The sequence below is a fragment of the Podarcis muralis genome, chromosome 17, assembly GCF_964188315.1.
Source record: "Podarcis muralis chromosome 17, rPodMur119.hap1.1, whole genome shotgun sequence".
NCBI classification, from domain to species: domain Eukaryota; kingdom Metazoa; phylum Chordata; class Lepidosauria; order Squamata; family Lacertidae; genus Podarcis; species Podarcis muralis.
Window position 1 is genome coordinate 34,580,073 of NC_135671.1, and position 6,227 is coordinate 34,586,299.

The following is a 6,227-nucleotide window of genomic DNA, read 5'->3' on the forward strand; positions in this document are numbered from 1 at the left end:
AGTATGTTGATCTAGGATTCCACAAGGCTACACACTTTCTGCCAGAGGCGTAGCCAGTGGGGGGCAGGGGACAGCTGTCCCCCCGAACTCAATACAAATCAATACAATATGAGGTTCTGCCCCAGCAACAAAAATCCTGGCTATGCCCGTGCTTTCTGTTTCATTTTTGTTGCTATTTAGATTTGTACTCATTCTGAACTTAGAGAGCAAGGTGACTCACAGTACTTATGCTATATAAGACTTATTTCTCCCTCCTAAATGTTCACAATCTAAATTGCATTCATTCTGTTTTCCTCAAAAGCTGTCTTAGCCACAATATTAGAAGTTCAGCCAGAATGTGTACTTCAGATGAAGAAAAGTACTTCCAGGGCCAAGAAGACTGCTTGAGACATACCAATTTTGGCAGCACAAGTTTGATGAGGCAGAGTAGTAGATAGATACATAATTTTCAGGAAGCGGCCCTTGCACTTGTAAGCTGGGTTTTGCTGTAGATGAGAATGAGAGTGAGAATGACTAACTTCTATGAAGAAACTGCCACAGGTGTAAGCAAAGCATACTGTGTGCTCATTTGACACTGTGTGTATGTGTGCATGTGTGACATGATGTCTGACAGAGAATTTGTGCAGCTGGAAAATCTGCTTTTAAAACCCCCTGAAGGGATGCTAAAAAAAGAACTTGAGGAGCACATTGCTAAACAAAAACATGAAGAATGCCACCAACAAAAATTCATTTAAATACATTAGTAGCAGGAGATTGGCTAGGGCGGGGTGTTGGACCTTTAGATGACAACAGAGTAAAAGGTGTGCTAAAGGGTTTTTTTGCATCTGTCTTCACAGCAGAACATATAGGGCAGATTCCTGGGCCTGAACTTTCACAAGAAGGAAGTCTGAGGAATTGAGGCAAATAGAAGTGACAAGAGATGAAGTTCTTAGGGCTTCTTGATAAAATAAAAATTGACAAATCACTGAGTCTGGATGACTCTTCTAGCAAAAATACATAACAACAACAACAACAACAATCATGATCATGATCATAATAATTTATTTATACCCCGCCCATCTGGCTGGGTTTCCCCAGCCACTCTGGGCGGCTTCCAAAAGAATATTAAAATACAATAAACATTAAAAGCTTCCCTAAACAGGGCTGCCTTTAGATGTCTTCTAAAAGTCTGGTAGTTGTTTTTCTCTTTGACATCTGGTGGGAGGGCGTTCCACAGGTGCCACTACTGAGAAGGCCCTCTGCCTGGTTCTCTGTAACTTGGCTTCTCTCAGCGAGGGAACCGCCAGAAAGCCCTTGGCACTGGACCTCAGTGTCCGGGCTGAACGATGGGGGTGGAGACACTCCTTCAGGTATACTGGACTGAGGCCATTTAGGACTTTAAAGGTCAGCACCAACACTTTGAATTGTGCTCGGAAATGTACTGGGAGTCAGTGTAGATCTTTCAAGACCGGTGTTATATGATCTCGGCGGCCGCTCCCAGTCACCAGTCTAGCTGCTGCATTCTGGATTAGTTGTAGTTCCTAAGAAAACGATACAGTGAACCCACAACTTGAGCTCAATTTACTTAACGCCATTGCAACCTTATGTGGGGTGGAGGGGAATGAATAAATAAATGGAGAGCGGAGAAACCATTTATATGTCCTCCCCCACATGTGTACCCAGCAAGTTTTCCTTGCTTACTGGGCTCTGAGAAGCTCTTATATTGTGGTATTCTTCCTTGCAATCGTCTGATGACAGGTGGTCTAGAAACAAAACCATTGATGACAAGAGAGCACGCCAACCCAGTAATTCTGCCCTATGTGCTTTTCACTGAAGTGCACGGCACTGTTTATAGCTCAGATTTTGCAAGGGCAAAGTTAAAATGTCGTTTTTCTTCCCTTTTTTATTTATCTCAGCACTTCTTAGGCTCTGACTGTGCCTTGGTGTCATGCTAACTGGAGATGGAGCCCTGGCTGTGCTGTGTGCCCCAGCCTGGCACAGAATTGAATATGCTGGCAAACATAACAAGGAAGAGGTGAGGGAACCAATAACAAAACAATAAACAAAAAAAAAAAGTGTTTATATAGCCATCACTTACGCCAAGCCAGGAAAGGAAGCTATAAATAGTGCTTTCAAGCCAGCTAGTCAGATGTTACTGTTTGGCAGTCTTCAAACAAAGAACTCTGTCCTTTTGCTGCCAAGTTAAGTTCAGCCCTGCAACACTTCTGTTTTTCTCCAACCTAGATAATTTTGCATATCAGATTCTTTTATGTCTGAAAATCTGGTAGGCTGGAAGTATGCAGTCAAGACATTGAGGCAGGCTGTCTGCAGCAACAGAGAAATTGAGTTCCAGGAAAAATGATAAACCCAGAACTAGATTTTGAAACAAATTCTACTGTCTGAAATAAAGCACTGAAACTACGCACGTGTCTTGGGCTCAGCCCTGGTTCAAATGGGCCAAATCTGGAAGCTTCTTTTTTTTTGGCCGAGTGAAGTGAGTCCCTGTCTATGGCTTCACAGAATTCCTCTATCTCATCCCAATGACATATGGGAAACTACAAGTGATCCCTTCCAGAGTCACTGAAATATTCCTGGCATCTGCTTTCGGAGCTGTATAAATTTGCATGACAATCAGAAAAACCAGAACCACCTGCTCTTGTTTACCAACTCTTGCATTGCATAATTCAGGGCTCCCCAAAGTGGGGACATGAGAAGGCTGTAGGGAAAAGTGATGGGCAGACAAGTATGTTTTTATTAAAACTGCACCATCACAAATCTGAGTTGAATGTCATATTCCTTTTGGGGGCAAAGCAAGTTACTCTATAGTTGGCTTTTTCTGCAATGGTGCTGCTACTGCCACACAATCCAAAATTCACTATATCTGCACATTTGTTAAAAGCACAGATGTTGTCTTTCTAAGGGGATGTTGACTAGAGTGCATACAGCCCTGCTGGATCAGACCACAGTTTCTTCTGCTTTAACATCCTGCTTCCAGCAGTGGCCAGCTTCCAGGTAGTCCCCAGTCAGGGCAAGAAGGCAACAGCCCAACCCTTTGCTAATCCCCTAGCTAGCATCTAGTGTTCAGATATACCGTAAGCTGTTGTTAAGCACCTATCATGACCAATACCTGCTGATAAAGCCGCACATGTTGTCTGCATAAACTTGTCTAGCCTTTTTGTATCTAAGCCTAAGCCAACCCCACATCTCATGGCAGCAAATTGCATAAGTGAATCATAAACTGTGTGAAAAAGTACTTTCTTGTTCCCTTCCTGAATCTACTGCTCATCCATTTCACTGGATGGCCTCATGCCTTGGTGTTATGACAGACAGATAAATGCCTACTCAACTTCCTGTTTTCGTTGCAGCTGTCCCGATTCCTGAGTTCTCCACTAGAGCCAATTTTCCTTGAAGATTCAGTGAGTTCAAGTCCCTCTCAATATGTTTTTGGAGACTTGTAGAGAATGGGGAGACAAATGAAGATTACCAGTTGATAGGAATCACAGGTGGGCAGATTCCTGTTGCATTCATGCCCAGTGTGCAGGCTTCCCACTGGCATCTAATCAACTACTGGAAGTACAGAATGCTGGGCTGGATGGGCCATAGGCCTGATCCAGGAATCTTGTCTTACGTTCCTATGAAGACCACCTCAGAACCTGCTCCAGTTGGACTTTTCCCCACACCACAGGGCTATCTACAGTCAGGGCTTGTAAACACTACAGCTTTACAGCACACATGAAACATATTCTCCCCCTCCAATAATTCTCCATGCTGTAGTTACAATTCCCAGCAACCCTTAACAATACAAGCAGCAACTATTTTGCATGTGCCCAACTGATGCGCAACCACTGACACCTGGGTCCTTTTGGATCTGGAAGAGGGCAGAATGGGAGCATAACAGGGCGAAGTGGATTTATGTGTCGTCCACCAATGCACAGGGAAGCCAGGAACGAACCCCCCCCCTTGCAAAATGGTTGCCACCTGTGCTTCAAAGACCACCTCTCCCTACATCTGGACCCTGTGATCATAATCCGAGGCCCTTCTTTGTGTGTCCCCTGCATGAGAGGTCCGAAAGGCAGCAACACAAGAGCGGGCCTTTTCTGCAGTTGCTCCCTATTTGTAGGATGCTCTCCCCAGGAAAGCTTGCCTGGCACCTTCATTACATACATTTAGGCGGCAAGCAAATACATTTCTCTATAACCAGGCCTTGGACTGATAAAATTCTGTGGCCTTTTAAAAGTGTTTATGTATTTTGTGTTTTAATTTTGTGTTTTTATGTTGTTAACCACCTTGTGATCTTTGGATGAAGGGTTGTATACAATTTTTATTATTATTATTATTATTATTATTATTAATAATAATAATAAAACAACAACAACAACAACAACAGTAAGAATAAACAAACTACAGTGCCCAGAATTCTTTGAGAAGGGAAATGTGCTTTTAATGTGTAAGGAGCCCAGTAGAGAGAGGGAGGCAGGTGAAGACCACCTTGGCAACTATTCCACCTGGACTGTCTGCTTCCCAAGACAGACACATTCTACCATTAAGTGCCCCGTGGGAAGGATGACTTTTTATATGTTGCTGTTGTTTATTGTGGTAGTTTAAAAATGTAGTTTAATATAAGCTGCCTTTGAAGGAATTGTATCCTGAAAGGCAGGATATAAACAATGGGCTAGCACAAGGATAATAACAGAAACGAATTTGTTTATATCATGGTCCACATACCCTGTTAAAGCATGTGGGCATCATTGTCAGGTGTGTGTGCAGGAGCCAGGCTCTGTGACCAGGACTGGGGCCTTCCTAAGTTTGTTCTGGAGAGGCAAGGTGCGGCCTCACAGGTGAGGCCGATTGGTAACTCACAGCACCTGGTGGCAAGAGCTGGGAAGGGATATAAGGTCAGCATTTCCCTTCAGCTCTTTACCACAGCAACACGTCCCCTGCCTTGCTGTGTTTGGTTCCTTGACTCCTTGCTCCTCTGCCTTTGTGACTCCTTGCTTCCTGACCCTTGGACCCTTGGCTTCTTGACTCCCAGCTCTCTGACCCTCGGACTCTTGGCTTCCCAACTCCTGGCTTCTGGACTCCCGTTCCTGCTCCCACCCTGCCATCTTGCCCCCGGTCCAGATATCCCCAGCTGGGACTTCGATCGCCCGTGAACCAGACCATGACAATCATCCTGTCCTGTTGATTCCTCCAGTTTGTTCAGGGGGAATAAAATCAGGGCATTTTGCAGCTGGACAGAGAATGGAACCCAACTTGCCCTAACTTTGTGACCCTGGAACCAGGTAGTCTTTAAGTGTTTGGCAGTTTCTCTTCAAAGGTGAAGAGCCGCAGAGGAAGGCTGGTGGCAGCCACTGGATAACAGATTGCAGTCCCAAAAACTGATTGCTGATGTGTGGGTCTGAAGTACAAACATGCAGATATTCCTGAGAAGTGTTGTAAGTGTCCTGGGAGGTGGGCATGTGTGTGAAAAAGTCATTTTGAAGGTCAAATGCCTGTCATTCAGATTGCAGCTGATGACTTTGATGTAATATCCTTAACCTTAAAGGTAAAGGAACCCCTGACCATTAGGTCCAGTCATGGACTACTCTGGGGTTGTGGCGCTCATCTCGCTTTATTGGCCGAGGGAGCCGGCGTACAGTTTCCGGGTCATGTGGCCAGCATGACTAAGCCGCTTCTGGCGAACCAGAGCAGCGCACGGAAACACCGTTTACCTTCCCACTGGAGCAGTACCTATTTATCGACTTGCACTTTGACGTGCTTTCGAACTGCTAGGTTGGCAGGAGCAGGGACCGAGCAATGGGAGCTCACTCCATCGCGCCAACCTTCTGATTGGCAAGTCCTAGGCTCTGTGGTTTAACCCACAGTGCCACCCACGTCCCTATCCTTAACCTTATCCTGTTGTAATTTTTACAGTGCAAGTTTGATACTTGACTCTGTGCACTTTGCTCAGTCACTTTGTAAGGGCAGATACCTGTCGCCCAGCGGCCTTTGCTTGAAACCACAGCAGGGACCCTCTGAGCATGGTCAGGGGGGCACTCTGTTTCTTGTTCCGAGTCATGTTTTCCTTTGGTATTCAAGTAAGACCAGCCTTAAAGTCCTGGGAGAGCGCGGGGTGCCGCTGCTGACAGGTTAACTGCAGGATATACGAGGACTAAGGTGGGCGCGCTGGAGAAAGATAGGGAGAAAGCAGTCAGTCGGCGCAACTGATCGGTCACTGGAGCGTTGCGCCTCGCTGGCATTTCACCCAC